Source organism: Rissa tridactyla, chromosome W, assembly GCF_028500815.1.
Source record: "Rissa tridactyla isolate bRisTri1 chromosome W, bRisTri1.patW.cur.20221130, whole genome shotgun sequence".
NCBI classification, from domain to species: Eukaryota; Metazoa; Chordata; class Aves; order Charadriiformes; family Laridae; genus Rissa; species Rissa tridactyla.
Genome location: NC_071496.1, coordinates 10,155,213 through 10,181,968, shown reverse-complemented (window position 1 = coordinate 10,181,968; position 26,756 = coordinate 10,155,213).

Below are 26,756 nucleotides of genomic sequence, written 5' to 3'. Positions count from 1 at the left end.
GCTGTCTCAGGGTGGAGAGAGAGAGAGACATGAGCGCACTTTGAAGATACAGGGGACGCCCTGAAGGTGCTGTGCCTACCTCCCTCTGCCGTACCGATGTGGTTCCTCGTTATCCTGCTGCTCGGCGGTGCTACTACGATCTATGGGTTGGTAAGACTCTCTTAAGTAACTTTTGGGACATTTGGGAACTGCTTAGCAAGGCTTCACAATAAAGCTGAGTTAACTTATTTTTCTTCGTGCGAGCTCTGGTTTGTACGTTGGAATCTTTAAAAAAAAGAACCCTTTACAACTGCTTACCCCTCCGAGTGAAAGTAAACTGTGGCCTGCACTCTGCTGTCAGAAGGATCGAGAAAACACGTTGACAATATCAATTGTTGCATACCATTTGGTTGCCTTTGACTCCAGTTCATATTGGAGTTCTAGCATGTCTGGCACAGCAGCACTCAGCAGCGGTGTGACTTCTTTCAGGCCTTGATAGTCCACTGGCCATGTGGGACTATTAAAGAGTGAGTGAGTCTTACTGATCACTCCTTGACTCTCCAATCGCCGAATCAGGTCATGGATGGGAAGCAGGGAGTCTTGATTGGTGTGATATTGTTGCCAGTGCAGTGTCATGGTAGCAATTGGCACCTGCTGTTCTTTAACCTGCAGCAACCCCACCACAGATGGATCCTCTGAGAGACCAGGCAAGCTAGACAGTTGTTTAATCTTCTCTGTACTCAGGGCAGCTATACTGAAAGCCCACTGGTACCTTTTTGGGTCCTTGAAGTACCCTCTCCTGAGGTAGTCTATGCCAAGGATACACCAGAGCCTCCGGACCAGTCACAATAGGATGCTTTTGCCACTCATTCCCAGTTAGGCTTACCTCAGCCTCCAACACAGACAGTTCTTGGGATCCTCCTGTCACTCCAGAAATACAGATGGATTCTGCCCCTTTGTAATATGATGGTATTAAGGTATGCTGCGCACCAGTGCCCACTAGAGCTTTATACTCCTGTGGGGCTGATGTGCCAGGCCATTGAATCCCCACAGTCCAGTAAACCTGGTTGTCCCTTTCTTCCATCTGGCCAAAGGCAGGGCCCTTTTATTCCTGGTCAGAGTATTCATTATTTGATTTTTGTAACTGCAAACCAGAGGTCCCTTCATCAGGGTCAAAAGTAGGATCAGCCCTTCTACTCTGCCCAACAGACACTGGAGCAGTTATTTTCCTTGATGGATGCCTTCTGGCTGTTGTTTTTTTCTTGCAGTTTCTGTACCTGAGTTTCTAGTCTCCAGGTAGGTTCAACATCCCACTTCTTCATGTCCTCCCCTCAGTCACGCAAGAAGAACCACAGGGTTGCACATGGTGAGCACCACTGGTACCCTCTCCCTTGAGCAGAAAAAGGATGACTTTTAATAGCTGAGATGTTGGTTGGTATGAGTGAGGAAGACATATCCTTCTTGGATACCTGGGATAATTTTTGGGACAGTTTCTCCACAGCCAAGACACAGGTCCATAGGGAGGAAGCAAAATTCTCTTTGAATTCTCAGAGTTACTGGCCAATTTATCCACAGTTGGTGCCTCTGTGTCTGTCCAGCTCATTATCACTAGGGTGGTGGCATATGACATCAGTGCACTTCATACAAACTTTCACCATATGCACCTCATGCACCAGATTTCACCTGGGTCTTTGGATAGCTGGTTGTCATCCAGGTTGCTATAGATCACCTCCGCCATGGCTAATTCCCTCAGATAATGGATACCTCCCTCAATGGCGGTCCATTTGCTTGAGGAATTTGCAAGATCTTCCTTGAAGGGATACCTGTCCTTCACACTCAACAGGAGTCGCCACCAAAGACTGAGGACTCCTGCCCTTTTTCCAGTCCCTTTGTCAATGGCAAGGGATCCCAGCTGCTGGGCTTCCTAACTCTAGTCCTGACTATTGCCCCCAATATCCCAGCATCGGAGTAACCGGTTGAGAATTAGCTCACCTGGCTGACAGCTGAAATCTTTTCACATATCTCACAGCTCACTCAGGGGTAGGGATCGGGTGGTGTCTGTCTCATTTATGATTTCTGTCCCTTCATCCTCCTGTTCTTATGACTGCTCTGCTGCCAAACAGGTTGCCTCTTCTGATTCTTTCTCCTGCTTCCTTTCAGGAGAATCATCTTCATCCCTTACTAAACAGGTTTACTTCCACTTCGATTGTTTCTTTTTAATTATAGGGGTGACTGATATCGTTGAGGACTGATTCTCTGGTTTAGCCACAGTGTCTATTGATGTGTTTTCAGATCCAGAGACCCTCTCTTCTCCTTGAAGGTGCTGCATAATATTGAGCAGTATTTGGTAGGTGCCATCCAGGGCCCAGCACAGTGCAGTAAGTTGTGCCTCTTTGGAATAGCCAGGGCATTGATGCTGTGTAAGCACTGTTCAGCAGTAAACAAATTTCCTGGTTTGAGGTAAAACAACAAATTTTCTGTTTAGTAGCTTTACTTTTTAGCGAAGCTTCTTCTAACTCTCTGAAATTAACAGCATATTGTGCAGAAAACTGTTCGCTCTCAGAGTGATAAGGCCAATGTTTATAGCTTATGCCAAGGGATGGTATGCAGAGGGGCTCCTGCTTATGCTTATTGCTATAACAACCAAGGCCAGCTAATTTCGTTATTTGCCCTGTTGGAGGGTCGGAAGCAGGAAAGAGTAGAGGGGTCCCACCTGTAGGGAGGAGCGGACAGGACAGGTGACCCAAAACTGACCAACAGGGGTATTCCATCCCATATGCCCCATGCTCAGTATAAAAGCTAAGGGATCAAAGGGTCAGCCTTCTTTCTTCAATGACCAGTGTCTGAGGAGCACTCTGTCTGTTCATCTGCCTTTGATCCCGATCCGTACGTTCCTGACTCCAGTTCCTGAATCCAGTTCCCATCCATCGCTGAGTCCAGTCTGGGACTTCCCCAGTGCCTGCCAATGACGTGATCATCATCCTTGGAGCTCGATGCAGTTTTGTATATATTGTATCTACTTTTCTATTTTCTTTTTATTATTAATATTTCATTGAAGTAGTTTAGTTCCTTCTAAACTCATAAATCTCTTTATCGCTCTCCCTCCTCTCCTCGGAGGGAGAGGTGGGGGAGAGCACCTGTCATCCGTCATTGGCCAATCCGGCCCAAACCACAACACTAAAACATCAGTGTGCTATCAACACTGTTTTCAGCACAAATCCAAAACATAGCTCCATACAAGCTACCATGAAGAAATTTAACTCTATCCCAGCCAAAACCAGTACAAGAAAAAATGCTATTGGAGATTCTCATGATCCCAGACACTTGAACTCTTAAGAACCAAATATTACAGGACTGAAATGAAACCTACAGAAATAGAAAACATTATTTAAACATAAAATGAGTGAGTTTTCCATGGTCTATCATAATTTCTGCATTCAGTCATTTCTGCACAGCCACCAATGTCATAGGTGGCCAAAATGCTTTTCTCATTCACACAAGTCCACAGCTGGTATAAATCAAAGTCTGAAGAAATAGCAGAGTTTATATCAGCTTTATCATTTATTTCCAAATAAATACTGTTGGCTCTCATTGGTATTTATTTATTTTTCTCTGTGTCATGGTTTTGGCCAGATTGGCCAATCAGAATGACAGATGCCCCCCCCCCAAAGAGAAGAGAGGAACAGATAAGGAGATTTACGAGTTTAGAAGAAAAACCTACTTTAATGAAAATATTAATAAATAAGGAAATAATAAATAATAATATAGTAAAATAATAATAATAACAATAAAGTATACAATATATACAAAACTGTATCCAGCTCCCAGGATGACGATCATGTCACCAGCAGGCACAGGGAAAGTCCCAGACTGGAGTCAGCAATGGACAGGAGCTGGATTCCAGAGCTGGAGTCAGGAATGCTTGGATTGGGATCAAAGGCAGATGAACAGACAGGGTCTGTTGGTTCTGTTCTACCTCAAACCAGGACACACACCATTCCTTGATATTAATTATAAATAAGGCCTTATTGCTTTGGAAGCGGACTACTGTCTGAAAAATATGCCATTAATTTCAGAGAGTTCAGTTAGTTAGAAAAGGCTTAGCTGAAAAGTAAAATTACTGAACAGAAAACCGGTTGTTTTACCTCAAACCAGGACAACCTCTTTTTGTGTTGTATGAATTCTAAGTAAATTTTTATTCTCTTGGCATTTTGCATCTCCTTGTCAGATTTAAAGGAAAAAGGTAAACCTACATCAGTTTATTTTATTTCCAGTTATGTAAAAGATCATGTTTTCTAATTACTTTTTTTATACTGGTATGCTTTTTCTATTGGAGGATTCCTGGACATTCTTTTTCTATTACTTTTGGAGTGTTCATCTTTCTTCTGTTTAGTGATGTTCATTTCTGATGCCTTCACAAGTCCTCCATGCAGCTAAGGGATAAGTCTGAATGTATAAGAAAATGGGAAGCCTGCAATCTATGGAAAACATTGTGAGGAAACTGGACTGGAAAATACTGGATTGCAGCAGTATTTTCTGTTTTGTAACAGTATAACATTAGCAACTTTAAAAAGTGTTGTTTGGTTGTTAGTTTCAAGGAAAAGTAGCTACAGGGGTGGCTTCTGTGAGAAGTGTGAGAAGCTGCTAGAAGCTTCCCCTATGTCTGATAGAGCCAATGCCAGCTGGCTCCAAGAGAGAGTTAATTTTCCCCATTTCCCTCATAGTGCTGTGCTTTGTATTGGTAGCTAGAAAGGTGTTGATAATGCACCAGTGTTTTGGCTGCTGCTGAGAAGTACTCGCACAGCATCAAGGCTGCCTCTCCAACATTCCCCCTCCTCACCCCCAAAGGCCAGTAAGCTGGGGGTGGGCAAGATCTTGGGAGGGGACATAGCCAGGATGGCCGACCCGAATTAACCAAAGGGATATTCCATACTATATGATGTCTTCTCAGAAATAAAAGCTAAGAGAAAGGAGAAGGCAGAGGGCATTTGGTGTTGGGGCATTTGTCTTCTGGCACATCTGCTACGTGTACTGAAGCCCTACTTCCTGAGAAGTGGCTAGACATTGCCTGCTGATGAGAAGCAGAGAATAAATCTTTTGCTTTCCTTTGCTTCTGCACACAGCTTTCCCTTTTGCTTTTTTTAACTGCCTTTATCTTGAACCACAAGTTCCTTTCCTTCCATCTTATTTTCTCCCCCCTGCCCCATCCTGCTGAGGATGGGAGTGATAGAGCAGCTTGGTGGGCACCTGGCATCCCAAAGGCTACCTGCCTCCAAGGTGCGACCACCCCTCACTGAGTCTGCGCTCTGAATTTCTGCTAGTCTATACCTTTAAATGCGAGGCGAGGAAATTTTCCACCAATCATAACAAAAGTATGCATGACTAAAGTGTAAGAGATGGCCTGTAAATTCCCTGACAAGGGGGAGAAGGCCCTCCAAGCCTTCAGTGGAATGCCTCAAACACTCACAAGGAAATAAATAATGCAGGCCTGGTCTTCAAAGAACTGATAAGGCTCGAAGGCACTGGAAAAGCAGTGGGAGGACTGTCTTGTGAAGACAAGATAGTTCTGCCACTCATGTGGTGAGCTTGCTAGTTCTCTGTTCTCGAGGCCATTGTGTCCAATAAGTGACCTTTGCTTCATTATCCAGGAAATGCATATGAAAGTGCACACCCCTGCATATGCTAATGAAGATTATAGAGATCACGCTAAGCATGTATGACTATGGCACTCGTCTCTCCACCCAAATCATGCTACACGTCACCTGGGAGAAGGGAGAAACCTGAGATGAGGCTGTCCTTGGCAAGGGGGGTGGACCATGCTAATTCAGCAAACATAAAAGGGGAAAATAAGTGCCTCTGAGAGGAACAATGAAGAAGATCGTGCCTGGGAAGACTTTTCCCAAGAAAGAAGAAGATTATGCCTGGGAAAATTCCCTGAAAAAGATGCTGGAACCAGGACTGGTGATCTCTTTATCTGTCTTTATCTTTTCCTTTCTCTATCCCTCGGTTTCTCTTTGAGTTCTTAAGTAATGACCTTAGGTACCACTTGCCATAAGCTGTTGTATACCTGTTGTTAAGTAACGCAATGCATACTTCACCATTTGCCATAATATGTTATATACCTAACCAATTATCGTGGACTTGTTGAGACCTATACTAATCATTCTGGAAAGCTAATAAATGTTTGTATACGGACCTTGAGATTTATCTCACCTTGAGATTTATCTCACCTTATTCCGCACCTTTGGAGATTTACAAATCTGAAGTAAATTACTCCACCTCTTTCCTGAGAGTGGGATGTAACACAGAGTCACTCAAGCTCCACCTAAGGGTAAAAAATAGAATCATACAATGGTTTGGGTTAGAAGGGACCTTAAAGATCATCTAGTTCCAACCCCCCTGCCATGGGCAGGGACACCTCCCACTAGGCCAGGCTGCTCAAAGCCCCATCCAGCCTGGCCTTGAATGTCTCAAGGGATGGGGCCTCAACAACTTCCCTGGGCAGCCTGTTCCAGTGCCTCACCACCCTCACAGCAAAGAATTTCTTCCTAATATCTAATCTAAATCTACCCTCTTTCAGTTTAAAAACATTACCCCTCATCCTATGGCTCCATTCCCTCATAAAGATTCCCTCCCCATCTTTCCTGTAGGCCCCCTTTAGGTACTGGAAGGATGTTATAAGATCTCCCTGGAGCCTTCTCTTCTCCAGGCTGAACAACCCCAACTCTCTCAGCCTGTCCTCATAGGAGAGGTGCTCCAGCCCTCTGATCATCTTCCTGGCCCTCCTCTGGACCCGTTCCAACAGGTCCATGTCTTTCTTGTGCTGAGGACTCCAGAGCTGGACGCAGTACTCCAGGTGGGGTCTCACCAGAGCAGAGTAGAGGGGCAGAATCACCTCCCTCGACCTGCTGGCCATGCCGCTTTTGATGCAGCCCAGGATGCGGTTGGCTTTCTGGGCTGCAAGTGCACATTGCCTGCTCATGTTGAGCTTCTCGTCCACCAACACCCCCAAGTCCTTCTCCTCAGGGCCGCTCTCAAGCCATTCTCTGCCCAACCTGTATTTGTGCCCGAGATTGCCCCGACCCAGGTACAGGACCTTGCACTTGGCCTTGTGGAACTTCATGAGGTTTGCACGGGCCCACTTCTCAAGCCTGTCCAGATTCCTCTGAATGGTATCCCTTCCCTCGAGTGTGTCAACTGTGCCACACAGCTTGGTGTCATCAGCAGACTTGCTGAGGGTGCACTCAGTCCTACTGTCCATGTCACCAACAAACACGTTAAACAGCACTGGTGGCAGTACTGGCCCCTGAGGAACGCCACTCATCACTGGTTTCCATGTGGACATGGAGCTGTTGACCGCAACCCTTTGAGTGGGGCCATCCAGCCAGTTCCTTATCCACCCAGTGGTCCAGACATCAAATCCATGCCTTTCCAATTTAGAGACCAGGGTGTCATGCAGGATAGTGTCAAATGCTTTGCATAAGCCCGGGCAGATGACATCGGTTGCTCTCCCCTTATCTACCAATGCTATTGGAACATCATAGAAGGCCACCAAATTTGTCAGGCGTGACTTGCCCTTGGTGAAGCCATGTTAGCTGTCACCAATCACCTCCTTATTTTCCATGTGCCTTAGCAGAGATTCCAGGAGGATCTGCTCCATGATCTTGCTGGGCACAGAGGTGAGACTGACCGGTCTGTAGTTCCCTGGATCTTCCTTTTTTCCCTTTTTGAAAATGGGGGTTACATTTCCCCCATTTGCGACTTCATCTGACAGCTCCCTCAGGACCCATGGATGGATTTCATGAGGTCCCATGGACTTATGCACCTTCAGGTTCCTCAGATGGTCTTGAACCTGATCTTCTCCTACAGTGGGCGGTTCTTCATTCTCATAGACCCTGCCTTTGCATTCTGCAACTTGGGTGGTGTGGTTGCAGCCCTTGCCGGTGAAGACTGAGGCAAAAAAGTCATTCAGTACCTCAGCCTTGTCCATATCCTGGGTAACCAGGTCTCCTGTTTTCTTCTGTAGAGGGCCCACATCTTCCCTAGTCTTGCCTTTATCCTTGACATACTTATAGAAGTTTTTCTTGTTATCCTTGATGTCCCCGGACAGATTTAATTCTATCTGGGCTTGAGTTTTCCTAATCTGGTTCCTGGCTACTTGGACAGTTTTCTCTGTATTCCTCCCAGGCTACCTGTCCTTGCTTCCACCCTCTGTAGGCCTCCTTTTGGTTTTGAGCTTGTCCAGGAGCTCCTTGTTCATCCATGCAGGCCTCCTGGCTTTTTTGCCTGACTACTTCTTTCTTGGGATACACTGCTCCTGAGCTTGGAGGAGGTGATCCTTGAATACTAAACAGCTTCCTTGGGCCCCTCTCCCCTCCAGTGCTTTTTCCCATGTTACCCTGCCAAGCAGGTCCCTCAAGGGGCCAAAGTGTGCTCTCCTGAAGTCCAAGGTAGTGAGCATGCTGCGTACCCTCCTCACTGCCCTAAGGATCTTTAATTCTACCGTTTTATGATCGTTGCAGCCAAGGATACCCTTGAGCTTGACATTCCCCACTAGCCCCTCCTTGTTGGTAAGGACAAGGTCCAGCATGGCTCCTCTCCCATTTGAAGAAGAATGTTGTCATCGACACACTGGCACCAGCCCATCCCGGCAGCAGTCACTCAGCAGCCTGCGGTCAAAGTTACTCTGCTTCCTGCTCCCCCACGCCTGTATCGCCAGACCCTCCCCTGCCCGTAGCAGTACCAGCTGCTCCAGCCCTAACAAGGAGCACTGTCACTGCTCCGACAACAAGCGCTGCTGCTACTCAAACTCCAGCAGAACCAGCACAAGTTGCCCTGGTGACCAAGAAGCAGAAAACAAAGTCAGCTTGTTCCCCTGCCTCTGACAACACAGACCAGCTCAAGCCAGACAGTGTAGGAGAGGGTTCCTCTGAGGAAGATCCAGGAGAGGATCCTTCTCAGGCAGATAAAGGAAAAGGTCCTGCTAAAGCAGATCCAGGAGAGGGTCCTTCTCCAGCAGTGTTAAAACAGGATGAGGACTCAGATGCAGAGATAATCATCAAATCCTTTTCTATGAAGGATTTGTGAAATATGAGGAAGGACTTTAGTTGTCATTAAGGGGAGACACTTGTCTCCTGGTTGCTCCGATGCTGGGACAATGGAGCTGATACCATAGATTTAGATGGCAGAGAAACTAAGCAGTTGGGAAACCTGTCCAAAGATGGAGGGATTGATAAAGTGACTGGGAGAAAGGCAGATGTCCTCAGTCTCTGGAGGCGACTGCTAGCAGCTGTGAAGGGCAGGTATCCCTTTAAGGATGATATTGAGTGCCATCCAAGCAAATGGACCAGTATGGAAAAAGGTATTAAGTACCTGAGGGAATTGGCTGTGCAAGAGGTGATGATTTATAGCAACTGGCAAGTGATTATAGACCCTGATGTAATGCCATGCAAACAATCTTTGTTGAGAAAGTTTGTGCAGAGCGTACCAACTTATTATTCCCACACATTGTCAACAATGGTCTGGGGAGGATCTGATACTGATACACCGACTGTAAATGAGGTGGCTAACAAGGTGCAACAGTATGAAGACAGTCTCTCTCGTCCCCTCACTGTGGCAGCCGTGGAAAAAATGGCTGACCAAACCAAGACAATGGCTGAGACAACTGAGAAAGCAGCCAAGAACACCGAGAAAATGGCTGAGGCAGTGGAGAAAATGACTAAGACAATAGCTGAGCAAAATGATCAACTTTTTCATGAGCTGCTTGAAAAACTGTCTGAGAAGGGGAAAGAATCCCACTCTTCCTCTGAACAGACCCATGTCGCAATCATTAAGAAAAAACACCCTCCTACAATATCAACTCAAGGGAAACAGGACCCACTCCGAGATTTCCTGTGGCTTTGCCTCTGCAACAATGGAGAGGACATGAGTAAGTGGGATAAGAAATCTGCTCCGGCCCTACAGGCCTCAGCGGTGGAGTTGCAAGGTAAGGCACATGGAAGACAGAATTTCTGCAGGAGGGTGGCTGCTCCAGTCCATGGTAAGTGATTCTCTGGTCCCTGTAGAAACTCATATGCTAATTGTAGATGTTGTTCTCAACATTAGGATTGCCCTGCCTCCAGCCAGGAGGAGGAGAGGGATAACTCAGTTTATTGGACTGTGTGGATTTGATGGCCTGGCACATTAGAGCCACCAAAGCATAAAGCCCTGGTGGACACTGGTGCACAGTGTACCCTATTGCCATGGAATCATAAAGGGACAGAATCTGTCACTGTTTCTGGAGTGACAGTTGGGTCTCAAGAACTGACTGTACTGGAGGCCAAGGTGAGCCTAACTGTGAATAAATGGGAGAAGCACCCCATTGTGACTGGCCCAGATTCTCTGTGCATCCTTGGCACACACTACTTCAAGAGAAGGTATTTCAAAGACCCAAAAGGGTATCGATGGGCTTTTGGTATAGCAGCTGTAGAGACTGAGGACATTACACAGCTGTCTACCTTACCTGGCCTTTCAGTGACCCTTTGATTATGGGACTGCTGAGGGTTAAAGAACAGCAGGTGCCAATTGCTACTGCCACAGTGCATCAATGACAGTATCACACCAACCAAGACTCCCTGATTCCCATCCAGAACCTGATTTGTCAGCTGGAGACCCAAGGAGTGATCAGCAAGACTCACTCACCTTTTAACATCTCTATATGGCCAGTGAAAAAGTCTGATGGAGAGTGGGGATTAACAGTAGACTATCATGGCCTGAATGAGGTCACACCACCACTGAATGCTGCTGTGCCAGACATGCTAGTATGAACTGGAGTCAAAGGCAGCCAAGTGATATGCTACAATTGACATTGCTCATGCATTTTTCCTCTATTCCTTTAGCAGCAGAGTGTGGGCCACAGTTTGCTTGCACCTGGAGAGGCATCCAGTACACCTGGAATGGACTGCCCCAGGGGTGGAAACACAGCCCTGCTATTTGCCATGGACTGATCCAGACTGCACTGGAGAAGGGTGGAGCTCCAGAACACCTGCAATACATTGATGACATCATTGTGTGGGGTAATAGAGCAGAAGGACTTTTCAAGAAAGGTAAGAAAATAATCAAGATCCTTCTGAAACCAGGTTTTGCTGTAAAAAAGAGGTAAGGTCAAGGGACCTGCAGGAGACATCCAGTTCTTGGGAATTAAGTGTCAAGATGGTCGTTGCCAGATCCCAATGGATGTGATTAACAAAATAACAGCTATGTCCCCACCTACTAACAAAAAGGAAACACAGCCTTTTTAGGTGTTGTGGGTTTCTGGAGACTGCATATTCCAGGTTATAGTCAGATTGTGAGACCTCTCTGTGAAGTGACTCAAAAGAAAAATGATTTTATGTGGGGTCCTGAGCAATGACAGGCCTTTGAGCAAATTAAACGAGATTGTACATGCAGTAGCCCTTGGACCAGTCCAAACAGGACAGGACATTAAAAATGTGCTCTACACTGCAGCCAGAGACAATGGCCCTACCTGGAGCCTCTGGCAGAAAGCACCAGGGGAGGCTCAAGGTCGACCCCTAGGATTCTGGAGTCGAGGATATAAAAGCGCTGAGGCCAACTATACTCCAACTGAGAAAGAAATCTTGGCAGCATATGAAGGAGTTAGAGCTGCTTCAGAGGTAATTGGTACTAAAGCACATCTCCTCCTGGCACCCCAATTACCTCTACTGGGCTGGATGTTCAAGGGTGAAGTTCCTTCTGCTCATCATGCCACTGATGCTACCTGGACTAAGTGGGTTGCCTTAATCACTCAGCGAGCTCAAATAGGAAACCCCAATTGTCTAGGAATCGTAGAAGTGATCACGAACTGGCCTGAAGGCAAAGACTTTGGAATGCCACCAGAGGAGGTGCTGAAGCATGCTGAGGAAGCCCCACCATATAATGAACTCTCAGATAATGAGGAACAGTACACTCTGTTCAGCGATGGATCTTGTCATATTGTAGGAAAGCATCAAGAATGGAAAGCTGCTGTATGGAGTCCTACATGACAACTTGCAGAAGCAACTGAAGAAGGTGAATCAAGTCAATTTGCAGAGGTAAAAGCCATCCATCTGTCCTTCAACACTGCTGAATGAGAAAAGTGGCCAATACTCTATCTTTGTACTGACTCATGGATGGTGGCAGTTAAAGCCGTGGAAGCAGAGCAACCGGCAGTGCAAAGGTAAACCCATCTGGGCTGCTGAATTATGGAAAGATATTGCTGACCAGCTAGGGAAAGTAGTTGTGAATGTATGCCATGTAGATGCCCACGTACCCATGAGTCAGGCCACTGAGGAGCATCAAAGCAATCAGCAAGTGGATCAGGCTGCTAAGATTTTCCAGACGGATTTGGACTGGGAACATAGAGGTGTATCAGACTCCTTCAAACCCGCCAGGGTAAAAGCTATGTGCCTACAATGAAGGAAGGAAGCACCAGATGGTTGGAAGCCTATGCCATACCCCCTGCTACTGTCCAGAATATCATCCTGGGCCTTGAAAAGCAAGTCTTTCAGTGTCATGTAGCTATTAATAAATAGTGAAATTAGGAAACAATTGATTTTATTAAGCCACAAAAAATTACTCATTTTCTTTGTTTAAATTTTGAGAAACAGAAGAAATTTCCATGATGCTGTTAAAAGCAAGATCACTTGCAGAGAGTTTTGTTTTGTTAACCCTTTTACACTAGCTGGTTTTGATTTCGTTTTTGATATATTTAATACAGTCTGATGTTAGAAAGGGTTCATTAGATCATCTAGTGTGACCTCCTGTCTAATCCAGACCATTAAATATAATGGAGGTACCCAGACAGTGAGCCCTGTGTTGAAAGACCACCTTATTTTTTGGCAGTGGAATTCTCTATATGCCCATAAATGGACTGGGAGTACCCAGACAGTTGAGAATACTTGCTTCTACAAGACACTTATTCTGAAATGTTGAAATCATAGCTAGTAGGGTCAGATTTTGTCATCCTGGTTTTCAGTAAGTCATATTTCTGAGTCCTCATTGGGATGAAATACATGTAGAACAAGGTGCTACTGAATATGAGCAAAAGCAGCACAAGTTAACAGTAACAGCTATTTAATTAAAAAGTGCATTACCATTTTAGGTACGTATTTACTATTAAAAATGCTATTCCCATGAAACTCAGTTAGAATCATAGAATTCTCTAGGTTGGAAGGGACCTTTCAGATCCAGTCAAACCATCAACCTAACACTGACAAAAACCATCACTAAACCATATATCTAAGCACTATGTCTACCTGTCTTTTAAATACCTCCAGGGATGGTGCCTCAACAGCATCCCTGGGCAGCCTGTTCCAATGCTTAATAACCCTTTCAGTGTAAAAGTTTTTCCTAATATCCAATCTAAACCTCCCCTGGCACAATTTGATGCTGTTTCCTCTGTCCTATCACCTGTTACTTGGGAGAAGAGACCAACCCCCGCCTCGCTACAACCTCCTTTCCGGTAGTTGTAGAGAGCAATAAGGTCTCCCCTCAGCCTCCTTTACTCCAGGCTAAGCCACCCCAGTTCCCTCAGCCGCTCCTCATAAGCCTTGTGCTCCAGACCCCTCACCAGCTCCGTTGCCCTTCTCCGGACACGCTCCAGCACCTCCGTGTCTTTCTTGTAGTGAGAGGCCCAAAACTGAACACAGTATTCGAGGTGCGACCTCAGCGGTGCTGAGTACAGGGGGACAATCACTTCCCTCGTCCTGCCGGGCACACTATTTCTGATACAAGCCAGGATGCTGTTGGCCGCCTTGGCACACTGCTGGCTCATATTCAGACAGCTGTCTACCAACACCCCCAGGTCCTTCTCCACCAGACAGCTTTCCAGCCACTCTTCCCCAAGCCTGTAGCGTTGCACGGGGTTGTTGTGACCCAAGTGCAGGACCCGGCACTTGGCCTTGTTGAACCTCATACCATTGGCCTCGGCCCATCGATCCAGCCTGTCCAGACCCCTCTGTAGAGCCATCCTACCCTCAAGCAGATCGACGCTCCCGCCCAACTTGGTGTCGGCTGCAAACTTACTGAGGGTGCACTCACTCACAGATCATTGAGAAAGATATTAAACAGAACCGGCCCCGGTACTGAGCCCTGGGGAACACCACTTGTGACCAGCCGCCAACTGGATTTAACTCCATTCACCAACACTCTCTGGGCCCAGCCATCTAGCCAGTTTGTAACCCAGCATAGAGTACTCCTGTCCAAGTCATAGGCAGCCAGTTTCTCCAGGAGAATGCTGTGGATAACCCTATCAAAGGCTTTACTAAAGTCCAGGTAAACAACATCCACAGCCTTTCCCTCATCCACCAAGCAGGTCACTTTATCATAGGAGGAGATCAGGTTTGTCAAGCAGGACCTGCCTTTCATGAACCCATGCTGACTGGGACTGATCATCTGGTTGTCCTTTGTGTGCGCCACATAATGGCACTCAGGATAATCTGTTCCAGGCACCGAGGTCACACTGACAGGCCTATAGTTCTGTCACACCCCACTCTCTGGAAAGGGGGGGGGGGGTGTAAGTGACTCAGATTAATAAATCCCCAATGGCACAGACTAAGGTGAGACAAATCTCAAGGTCCATATAAAAACATTTATATCAGTCTTAGCAATTCCAGGATAATTGATTAGGCATATAACAAATTACGGCAAGCAGTGAGGTATGCGTTGTGTTACTTAACAACAGGTATACAACAATTCATGACAAGCAACACTTAAGGTTGTTACTTATACAACAACTTATGGCACACAGTACTTAAGGTCATTACTTAACAACTCTAACTGCTACTTAACAACTCTAAGAGAAAAGAGAAACCAAGGGCCAGAGAAAGGAAAAGACAGAGATATAAAGATCACTGGTCTTAGTTCCAACATCTTTTTCAAGGGAATCTTCCCAGGCATAATCACCTTCTTTAATGGAAAAAAAAGTCTTCCCAGGTATAGTCATCTTTTATCATGGTTTGGGCCAGGTTGGCCAATGACAAGGAGAGGAAAGAGAGAGATAGAGAGTTATGAGCTTAGAAGGAACTAAACTATTTTAATGAAATAGTAATAATAAAATAAAAAAGGAAATAATGAAATAGATACAATATAAATAAATTTATACAAAACCAGATCAAACTCCTAGGAAGATGTCACTGGCAGCCACTGGGAAAGCTCCAGACTGGACTCAGTGACAAACAGGAACTAGAACACACTGACTGGGATTAAAAGGCAGATGAGGTGACGGGATCCTCCTCAGACATCAGTCAGTGAAGAAAGAGAGCCATTGAATAAGTAGTTCATTGAAAAAGAACTGAAAAACCCTCATAAAAGAACCCACTAGAGACAAACCAAAACCAAAGAACATACCCTTTGATCCCTCAGCTTTTATACTGAGCATGGCAGATGGGATGGAATACCCTATTGGTCAGTTTGGGTCACCTGACCTGTCCCCTCCTCCCTGCAGGTGTGACACCTCCACAGGGTAAACAACCAAGTCAGCTGACCCTGGTTGCCACAGCAACAAGTGTAAGCAAGAACCTCTCTCACTGAACAGAAAGTTGGCTCTGCTCCACCCCAAACCAGGACATCTTTCTTGGGAAAAATCTTGCAGCACTCCAGTCGTGCGAGTCATCCCACCACGTTTCTTTGATGGTGATTACATCATAGTTTTCCCGCTGCACAATGGCTCCCAGCTCCTCCTGTTTGTTGCCCATGCTGTGTTCATTACTGTAGAAGCACTTCAGCTGGGCTACTGGTCCTGCCACCTTTTTGCTGGGAGAAGCCTTAACTCCTACTTGACCATTCCGAGGTGCAGCCATAGTTTCTAACCCATCGATGACTCTTGCGTCTCTGCTGCTGCATGAAGATGTTTTGATGCAGGGTGTGGTTTGACTTAACCTTAGCAACACCTCCGTGGACATTGAATTATCTTCCTTGTCATGATTGGGTTCCCCTTTGTCGTGGTTTAGCCTCAGACGGCAACAAAGAACCACGTGCCGCTCGCTCGTGCCTTCCTAACACAGGAAGAATCGTAAGAAAAGGCAAGACTCTTGGGTTGAGACAAAGGCAGTTTAACAGAACAGCAAAGGGAACAGGCAAACAACAACAACACGGATAGGGGAATATACAAACACAATTACGGAACCACCGCTCCCCCGCCGCTCACCAGCCCGGGCCGCCCCAGCCTGCTTTTAAGCAGCAACTTCCTGCCCCCTCCCCCGGCAGCTCAGGGTGGGCGTGGCTCACATGGCATGGAATACCAGGAAAAGTTAACCCTATCCCCACCGGAACCAGGACATTATCCACCCCTTATTCCATACCATCTATGCCACGCCCAGCAGGTTCCAATGAATTGCCACCACTTTCCCCTGTTATGTATATATATACACACACATATAATGCCCTTAGTTTATGGGTCATCCCTCCAAAGTGTCCGTTCAGTTCTTTTAATCCACGGCTTTGGGCTCCATCTGTTAGAACAGTCTCTCAGGGCAGGTGAGATGCTGGGTGGTACTGGACTGTTGCATGCTGTATTTTTTCGGAGCTTGTGACTGGTGCACCTGGTGTGGCTCATGCACGCAGTCCGTGGGCTGAAGATGTAGATCTTGAGGAAACTGCTGGGCGCCGGCTGCTGAGATCAGTTCTTATCCCATCATCCCTGTGCCTTACTTGTAGTACAACTGATAGCAATTATAGCAATGAGGACATACAGTGACAGTGTTACTTAGCAATTAACAGCACACAATCTGATTCATTGGCTATTCTCGCCCAAAATCAGATCCCCATGAGGTACACATCGGACTTCCCCATCCTTCCGCATCACCCACCAAGTGCACCCAGGTCCTTGGGCAAAAGCAATCCCACGGATGGGTTTGCCTTTGCCTGAGGCAGGACTAACCCAGACTGTCTTCCCTAGCATATTCTTCATGTGCACTACGGGGACTTTATCTCCTTCTACAGTACGTGGAAATTTTGATTGGGCAGGGCCAGCCCGATTGGTAGATCCCCTGGTGTTAACTAGCCAGGTAGCTTTTGCTAAATGCGTATCCCAGTGTTTGAAAGTCCCACCACCCATTGCTCTCAGTGTAGTTTTTAACAGTCCATTGTATCGTTCTGTCTTCCCAGAGGCTGGTGCGTGATAGGGGATGTGATACACCCACTCAATGCCATGCTCTTTGGCCCAGGTGTCTATGAGGCTGTTTCGGAAGTGAGTCCCATTGTCCGACTCAATTCTCTCTGGGGTACCATGTCGCCACAGGACTTGCTTTTCAAGGCCCAGGATAGTGTTCCGGGCAGTGGCATGGGGCACAGGGTATGTTTCCAGCCATCCGGTGGTTGCTTCCACCATTGTGAGCACATAGCGCTTGCCTTGACGGGTTTGTGGCAGTGTGATATAATCAATCTGCCAGGCCTCCCCATATTTGTATTTCAGCCATCGCCCTCCATACCAAAGAGGCTTCAAACGCTTGGCTTGTTTGATCGCAGCGCATGTCTCACATTCATGGATGACCTGTGCAATAGTGTCCATGGTCAAGTCCACCCCTCGGTCACGAGCCCATCTATATGTCGCATCTCTCCCTTGATGGCCTGAGGAGTCATGGGCCCACCGAGCTATGAATAGTTCACCCTTATGTTGCCAGTCCAGATCCACCTGAGCCACTTCAATCCTAGCGGCCCGATCCACCTGCTGGTTGTTCTGATGTTCCTCCGTGGCCCGATTCTTCGGTACGTGGGCATCTACATGGCGTACTTTCACAACCAGATTCTCTATCCGGGCAGCAATATCTTGCCATAGCTCAGCAGCCCAGATGGGTTTGCCTCTGCGCTGCCAGTTGCCCTGCTTCCACTGCTGTAACCACCCCCACAGAGCATTTGCCACCATCCATGAGTCAGTGTAGAGATAAAGTACTGGCCATTTTTCTCGCTCAGCAATGTCCAAAGCCAGCTGAATAGCCTTCACCTCTGCAAACTGGCTCGATTCACCCTGTCCCTCACTGGCTTCTGCAACCCGTCGTGTAGGACTCCACACAGCAGCCTTCCACTTTCGATGCTTTCCCACAATACGGCAGGACCCATCAGTGAACAGGGCATATTTCTTCTCATTTTCTGGCAGTTTATTATATGGTGGGGCCTCTTCCGCACGTGTCACCTCCTCCTCTGGTGACATTCCGAAATCCTTGCCTTCTGGCCAGTCCATGATCACTTCCAGAATTCCTGGGCGACTGGGGTTTCCCATTCGAGTTCGCTGCGTGATCAGTGCAATCCACTTACTCCATGTAGCATCGGTTGCGTGATGTGTGGTGGGGACCCTTTCTTTGAACATCCAGCCCAGCACCGGCAGTCGAGGTGCTAAGAGGAGCTGGGCTTCTGTACCAACTACTTCCGAAGCAGCTCGAACCCCTTCATATGCTGCCAATATCTCTTTTTCTGTTGGAGTGTAGCGGGCTTCGGATCCTCTGTATCCCCGACTCCAAAACCCTAGGGGTCGACCTCGAGTCTCCCCTGGTGCTTTCTGCCAGAGGCTCCAGGTAGGGCCGTTCTCCCCGGCTGCGGTGTAGAGCACATTTTTAACATCTTGTCCTGCCCGGACTGGCCCCAGGGCCACTGCATGGACTATTTCCTGTTTGATTTGTTCAAAAGCTTGTCGTTGCTCAGGACCCCATTTAAAATCATTCTTCTTCCGGGTTACTTGATACAGAGGGCTTACAATTTGACTGTAATCTGGGATATGCATTCTCCAAAAACCCACAATACCTAAGAAAGCCTGTGTTTCCTTTTTACTGGTTGGTGGAGACATAGCTGCTATTTTGTTGATCACATCCATTGGAATCTGACGGCGTCCATCTTGCCATTTTATTCCTAAAAACTGGATCTCCTGCGCAGGTCCCTTGACCTTACTTCGCTTTATAGCAAAACCAGCGTTCAGAAGGATTTGGACTATTTTACTCCCTTTCTCAAAAACTTCTTCTCCTGTGTTTCCCCATACAATGATGTCATCAATGTACTGCAGATGTTCTGGAGCTTCACCCTGTTCCAGTGCAGTCTGGATCAGTCCATGGCAAATGGTGGGGCTGTGTTTACACCCCTGGGGCAGTCGATTCCAGGTGTACTGAATGCCCCTCCAAGTGAAAGCAAACTGTGGCCTGCACTCTGCTGCCAAAGGGATTGAGAAGAATGCATTTGCTATATCAATCGTGGCATACCACTTGGCTGCCTTGGACTCCAGTTCGTACTGGAGTTCTAGCATGTCCGGCACAGCAGCACTCAGCGGTGGCGTGACTTCATTCAGACCACGATAGTCTACAGTTAGCCTCCACTCTCCATTAGATTTTCACACCGGCCATATGGGACTGTTAAAGGGTGAGCGAGTCTTGCTGATCACTCCTTGAACCTCTAGTTGACGAATCAGCTCATGGATGGGAATCAGAGAGTCTCGGTTAGTGCGATACTGCCGCCGATGCACCGTTGTGGTAGCAATCGGCACCTGTTGTTCTTTGACCCTCAACAACCCCACAACAGAAGGGTCCTCCGAGAGACCAGGCAAGGTAGACAACTGTTTAACTTCCTCTGTCTCCAAAGCAGCTATGCCAAAGGCCCAGCGGTACCCTTTTGGGTCCTTAAAATACCCTCTCCTGAGGTAATCTATACCAAGGATGCATGGAGCCTCTGGGCCAGTCACAATGGGATGCTTTTGCCACTCCTTCCCAGTTAGGCTCACTTCCGCCTCCAGTACAGTCAACTCTTGGGATCCCCCTGTCACCCCAGAAATACAAATGGGTTCTGCCCCTCTATAGCTTGATGGTATTAAAGTACACTGCGCACCCGTGTCCACTAGAGCCTTATACTCCTGTGGGTCTGATGTGCCAGGCCATCGAATCCACACCGTCCAATAAACCCGGTTGTCTCTTTCCTCCACCTGGCCGGAGGCAGGGCCCCCCTAATACCGGTCATAGTATCCATTACTCACTTCTTGCATAAATGACTTGGAAGTTCCTTCAAGAGGATCAGAAGCAAGATCAGGCCTTCTGCTCTGTCTGGGGAACGGCCCACTGGAAACTGGGGCGGCACTTTTCCTGGAGGGATCCCCTTTTGTAATTGTCCTTCCTTGCAACTCCTGTACCCGTGTCCGCAGGATCGAAGTAGGTTGTCCATCCCACTTCCTCATGTCCTCCCCGTGGTCACGCAGGTAGAACCACAGGGTGCCTCGTGGTGTGTACCCTCTGTACTCTCTCTCTTGAGTGGGGAAATGTCTGCTTCTAATAGCTGAGATGCTGGCCCGTGCAGGTGGGGAGTAGGACATATTCTCTTCAAGTTGCTGGACCTTCCGCGACAGTTTCTCCACAGCTGAGACAAGGGGGGAAGAGAGACTTTCTTCATATCGCCGGAGCCGGCCAGCCACCTCATCCACCGTTGGTCCCTCTTCACCTTTCCATTCCATTACTGCCAGGGAGTTGGCATATGACGATGGTGCGCTCCGTACAAACTTCCGCCACATGGGCCTTGTGCATCGCACCTCATCAGGGTCTGTGGGTAAGTCTGCATTGTCCAAGTCATAATAAATCATCTCCCGCACGGCTAATTCTCTCAGGTACTGGATACCTCTTTCCATGGTAGTCCACTTGCTTGGCTGACATACAACATCCTCGCTGAAGGGGTACCTCTCCCTCACGCCTAACAGGAGTCGTTTCCAGAGGCTGAGGGCTTGGGTCTTTTTCCCGATCGCCTTGTCAATGCCGCCTTCCCTAGACAGGGATCCCAGCTGCCTGGCCTCCCTACCCTCTAATTCCAGGCTACTGGCCCCATTATCCCAGCACCGGAGCAGCCAGGTGACAATGTGCTCGCCTGAAAGTCGGCTAAAATCTTTTCGCATATCCCGCAGCTCACTCAAGGATAGGGATCGAGTAATTATCTCTGGTTCTGCCTCTTCCTCCTGCTCTCGTGATGGCCCTGGTTCATCATCATCTCTTACTAAGCGAACTGATTTCTTTGTGTACTTCTTCTTTTGTATGGGGGCAACTGATACTGGCACGGGTTGGTTCCCTGGTTCAGTGGCAGTGGCTGCTATGGGGGTTGGAGTAACTGCAGTGGCTACCACGGGGGTTGCAGTAGCCGCAGTGTCTGTCGCAAGGATTGCAGTAGCCGCAGGGGCCGCCGCAAGGATTGCAGTAGCCGCAGGGGCCGCCGCAAGGATTGCAGTAGCCGCAGGGGCCGCCGCAGGGGCTGCAGCAGCCGCAGGGGCTGCAGGTCTGGTTTCCATCTCTTCCCCCTGAGGGTGCTGCATAATTCTGAGCAGTGCCTGGTAGATACTGGCCAGAGCCCAGCACAGCGCAGTGAGTTGTGCCTCTCTAGAATAGCCACAGCATTTTCCCTTCAAATATTCTACCACTTTATCAGGGTCCTGTAATTGTTCAGGGGTGAAGTCCCAGACCATTGGAGGTGAGAAGTTCTCTAGGTACCTGCCCATGCTCTCCCACATGCCATGCCACCCCTGACTATCCAGCCTCGGAGCAGATCTCCGGGTGGTAGTCTTAAATAGTCGCTTAACCCTAAACAAGACCTGGAACGTATTCAGGAGACATAGCACTAGGAACACGCTAGTTTGAGTATCCCAAGGATATTCAAAATTCTCAAAAGCTGTCATACCTGACCCAAAGGAGAAAAGGGAGGCAAAAGGGCTGGGGAAATTATTAACAAATTCTGAGAGACGGTGTCCAATGTACGGACAGGACAGCAAAACCACATAAACACCCCAAAATAGCCGTCTGAACAGTGATGTTATCATATCATAAACAGATATCGCACAGGACAGCAGAATGATAATCCTCATCCCTTTTCCAGACATGGTAAACAGCATCGCAGGGAGTACATAAGCCATATAGGAATTTATGTAACACAGCCATGAGAACAAACCAAGCAACATGATGACCAGTGACTACTTACCTAATAAAATAAATGCATACAAAAAAAAAAAAACCAAAACCGTTTTTTCCACGTTCTAGTTGGATTCTGTCGTTATCTCAACCCTTCGAGCCCCACGTTGGGCGCCAAAAAGGACTGTCGTGGTTTAGCCTCAGACGGCAACAAAGAACCACGTGCCGCTCGCTCGTGCCTTCCTAATACAGGAAGAATCGTAAGAAAAGGCAAGACTCTTGGGTTGAGACAAAGGCAGTTTAACAGAACAGCAAAGGGAACAGGCAAACACCACCACCACCACCACCACCACCACCACCACCACCACCACCACCACCACCACCACCACCACCACCACCACCGATAGGGGAATATACAAACACGATTACAGAACCGCCACTCCCCCGCCGCTCACCAGCCCAGGCCGCCCCAGCCTGCTTTTAAGCAGCAACTTCCTGCCCCCTCCCCCGGCAGCTCAGGTGGGCGTGGCTCACATGGCATGGAATACCAGGAAAAGTTAACCCTATCCCCACCGGAACCAGGACACCCTTGCAGAGTCTCATACCTATTTTGTAAGGGTACCTGGGAAGGTGGAGGAGTTACTAGGGAGACATGCCTGCTTCACTAGGCAGGAACATGTTCCCACAGCCCCCTATCCTCTAAGTTACCTTGTTCATCTGGGCAGAGAGAGGACAGGGAATCCTCTGTATCATGTGGCCTTTCTGTCTGTTGGTCCTGGTTCAGGGGAGGTAGGCTGTGACTCCAGCAGTCTATCTCCCTCTCGCACACCCTGATGGTTCTCAAACTACTTAGCTCCTCCCAGAGCTCCATCAATAGGCGGAGGAGTTGTACTTGTTTTGGCTGGGATAGAGTTAATTTTCTTCATAGTAGCTGGTATGGTGCTATGATTTGTACTGAAAACAGTGGTGATAACACGGATATTTTAGTTATTGCTGAACAGTGCTTGCACAATATCAAGGCCTTTTCTGCTTCTCAGACTGTCCCACCAGCGAGTAGTTGGGAGGGGACACAGCCGGTACAGCTGACCCCAACTGACCAAAGCGATATTCCATACCATATGACATTGTGCTCAGCAATAAAAGCTGGGGGAAGGAGGAAAGGGAGGACTTTCGGAGTGATGGCGTTTGTCTTCCCAAGTAACCATTACACGTGATGGAGCCCTGCTTTCCTGGGGATGGCTGAACACCCGCCTGCCGATGGGAAGCAGTGAATGAATTCCTTGTTTTGCTTTGCTTGCGTGTGCAGCTTTTGCTTTCCCTATTAAACTGTCTTCATCTCAACCCATGAGTTCTTAGTTTTACCCTTCTGATTCTCTTCCCCATCCCACCGTGGGGTAGAGAGTGAGCAGCTGCGTGGTGTTTAGTTGCCCGCTGGGGTTAAACCACGACATTGGTGTAGTGTTCTATAGGAAAGATTTGCAAAATTCCATGTCCCTCTTCATAGAAAAATAGTTTCACATTTGCATTTGCAATAGAACATGCAAATGTACAAATTGAGTGGTTTTGTTTTTCATGGAAATAATTGACAAGAGTTTGTTACTAGGTAAAAAAGATGCTTGTGATATAATCCATGCCAAATCTTCCAGTGTTCCATGTGCAAAATGTAAGTGCTGGTCTGTATATGACTCACAAGTGGAACAGTCCCTATAGAAAAAAAGAACAGACAGTATTGATCAGCCCATGATCCTTATGTACAGACTTGCATACTTGTGTGATCAAGATTTGTTTTAAAAATCTTGATCACACAAGTATGCAAGTCTGTACATAAGGATCATGGGCAGATCAATTTGTAGGTGCAATGCAATGTGGTGGGTCGACCTTGGTTGCCTGCTAGACCCCCACCCAGCTGCTCTCTCACTCTCCCTCCTCGACAGGACAGGGGGAGAAAATACAATGAAAAGCTTGTGGGTCGAGATAAAGACAGGGATATCATTTACCAATTACCATCCCATCACAGGCAAAACAGGCACAAATGGGGGAAGATTAATTTAATTTATTGCCAGTTAAAACCAGAGTAGGCTGGTGAGAAAACAAAGTCAAAACCAAAAACGGATTCCCCCCGTCCCCCTTCTTACCAGTTTCAACTTCACTTCTTTATTCCAGATTCTTCTACCTCCTCCCCCCCAAAATTGGCGCAAGGGGAATGGGGGTTGTGGTCAGTTCATAACAGTTCCTCTCTGACTCCTTTCTCTTCATGCTGTTCCCCTGTTTCACTGTGGGGTCTCTCCCATGGGATACGGTCCTTCAGGAACAGACTACTCCAATGTGGGTCCCTCACAGAGTCATAGGTCCTGCCAGAAAACCTGCTCCTGCATGGACTTCTCTCCACAGGTTGCAGTTCCTGCCAAGACAGTCTGCTCCAGCATGGGCTCTAGGGGCTGCAGCTTTCTTCAGGGCATATCCACCTTCTGCGGTGTGGGGTCCTCCACAGGCTGCGGTGTTATTATCTGCTCTGGTGTGATCCTCACAGGCTGCAAGGACTACCTATTTCACTGTGGTCCTCTCCATGGGCTGCAGGTGTTTTTTACCCTTTCACAGAGATGCCACCAACTTCATTGATTGGCTCAGCTTTGGCCTGTGATGGGTCCATTTTGGAGCTGGCTGTAACTGGCTCTGTCCAGCACAGGAGCAGCTCCTGATCTCTTCTCACAGAAGCCACCCCTGGAACCCTTCTGCTACTAAAACCCAATATATGCAAGCAGATGGACTGTAAGAGAGTATTATGACTTTATCATTTGTTCATTGAATGTAGAAAAGTGGCTATACAATCTTCTCTAGCTTCGATACTTTGAAATAAAGTTCCAACTTCCAAAATATCATTTAATTTAAAGTTTGACTCTGTATATGGAAAAACACAAGTCAGACTCAAATCTTGGAGGCTGGAGATTTGTTTTGATGTGGCAAATCAGAGAAATTTGGATGAGCTTTCAGAGAAGAAGCAATGTTTGCAAAGCTGTGAGCCTCCTTTAGAGGCATAGGTGAGGAGGTGGTCAGTGAGTCAGCAGTCATTTACTTGTTTTTTATCTTTCTGAAGAAAGTCACAGCATGTCCAAAGAAGGCAGTGAGCAGAATTTGTGTGTTGTTTTGTTTCTCCACCTATAACAGAGATTTTTAATGCAGCTGGAGAGTGAATCTAGCTGGGAAACAAGTAAGAGTTCCAGCAGCTTCAGGATTGTTTAGATGAGGGTGGAAAGATGAAAAGTCAGAACCTAATTAAGAAGGATTTGGAAGAGCAAAGGGGAAAATTCTTTTTTAATGGATATGAGGAAAACAAAAAGCGTGAACACAAGAATATTGAGGAAAAAAAAAAGCATCCTGATAATTATTTAGTTTAACAGCTTGATCTGTAGTAATATTTTCTGCTACACTGAAATATGTTGTAGAAAAACAAAACTGAGGAGTGTTATCATTAGCTGAGGAAGCTGATGAAAGTTGACCTCTGGAGCTCCAGACCCCTCCCTTGTTTGGATCCAACAGCTGTTTTCTTAGCAGGAAAGCCAAATAATAATCTTGGTTGGGAATAGTTGTTATATAGAATTTTTAGTTTTCATTTAGAGATACTGTCTTGTTAGATGCTGCCCTGGAACAAAAAGCAAAATATTAGCATTGCTGCTTTGTGAAAGAACAGATGTGCCCTATTCTATAGATATATATTCATACAACAGTTTAACTGGGATCACATTTCTTCAAAAAAGTGCAACCAGAAGATGATGAATGAATAGGTAATCTCTCTCTAATCACCCCATCCACTGTAGGATCCTCCTAATTTGCTCTCCATTTTTTCTAAACCGGTTCCACAAGATCAGACTTATGTTTTACACCTTGTTAAGACTTTATTTTGAATAATCTCATCTACAAACAGAAACTCAGTTATCATTTCAATGTTAATAAATCATAGCTCTGACTTTTTACGCCAGATGTCCCCTCCTGCCTCTATATCTGACATTTCCTTATGACGCAGGACACTGAAGCTGTTGGCCTTTTTTCCAGTTTTTGCTCATTACTCCTTTCCTGATCATATCACATCCTCCCCATCACTCACGCCTATATTCTACATAATGTTTTAACTCTTCTCTGAGAAAGAGAGAGAGAAAGAGAGATTTTCTTCATTACATCTTTAGAACACAGTGTTTTCTATCCAGCCATACAGGTATCACTTGTATCTCACTTTTTTAGCATTATTTTTTTGACCTAGACAGTGCAATTTTGCCTTTCTTATTTCTATATAGAATTCTACTGTAATGGTTAAAGCAACAGACTAAGACGATGACCATGCTACCCCTCTTTTTAGTCTCCTTTTGCTGACTTGTTTTTTACTTTTAAGGACCTTTGTTGCCAATCTTGATCTTAGCTAGAAGGATGTCAGCTTATGCTTCTGACTGCCCTGTGATGCCAGACTACTTTGCCTGATTCTTTGACATTTACTTACTGTGGTGGTTTTCTCTCTAAAACAAAAAGATATAAAAGTTTTTCCAACATATCTCTCAGTTCCTTTCTTGTGTGGCCAAATTGCTATTGCTCTGAGACAATGTGCACTCGCATCCCAGAAAGCCAATTATATCCTGGGCTGCATCAAAAGAAGCATGGCCAGCAGGTCAAGGAAAGTGATTCTGCCCTCGGCAGGTCTGTCTTGAAGCCAGCTGGCATTGGCTCTATTCGACATAGGGGAAGCTTCTGGCAGCTTCTCACAGAAGCCACCCCTGCAGCCCCCCTGCTACCAAAACCTTGCCACGCAAACCCAATACACAGGTCCATGTCTTTCTTGTACTGAGGACTCCAGAACTGGATGCAGTACTCTAGGTGGGGTCTCATGAGAGCAGAGCAGAGGAGCAGAATCACCTGCCTTAACCT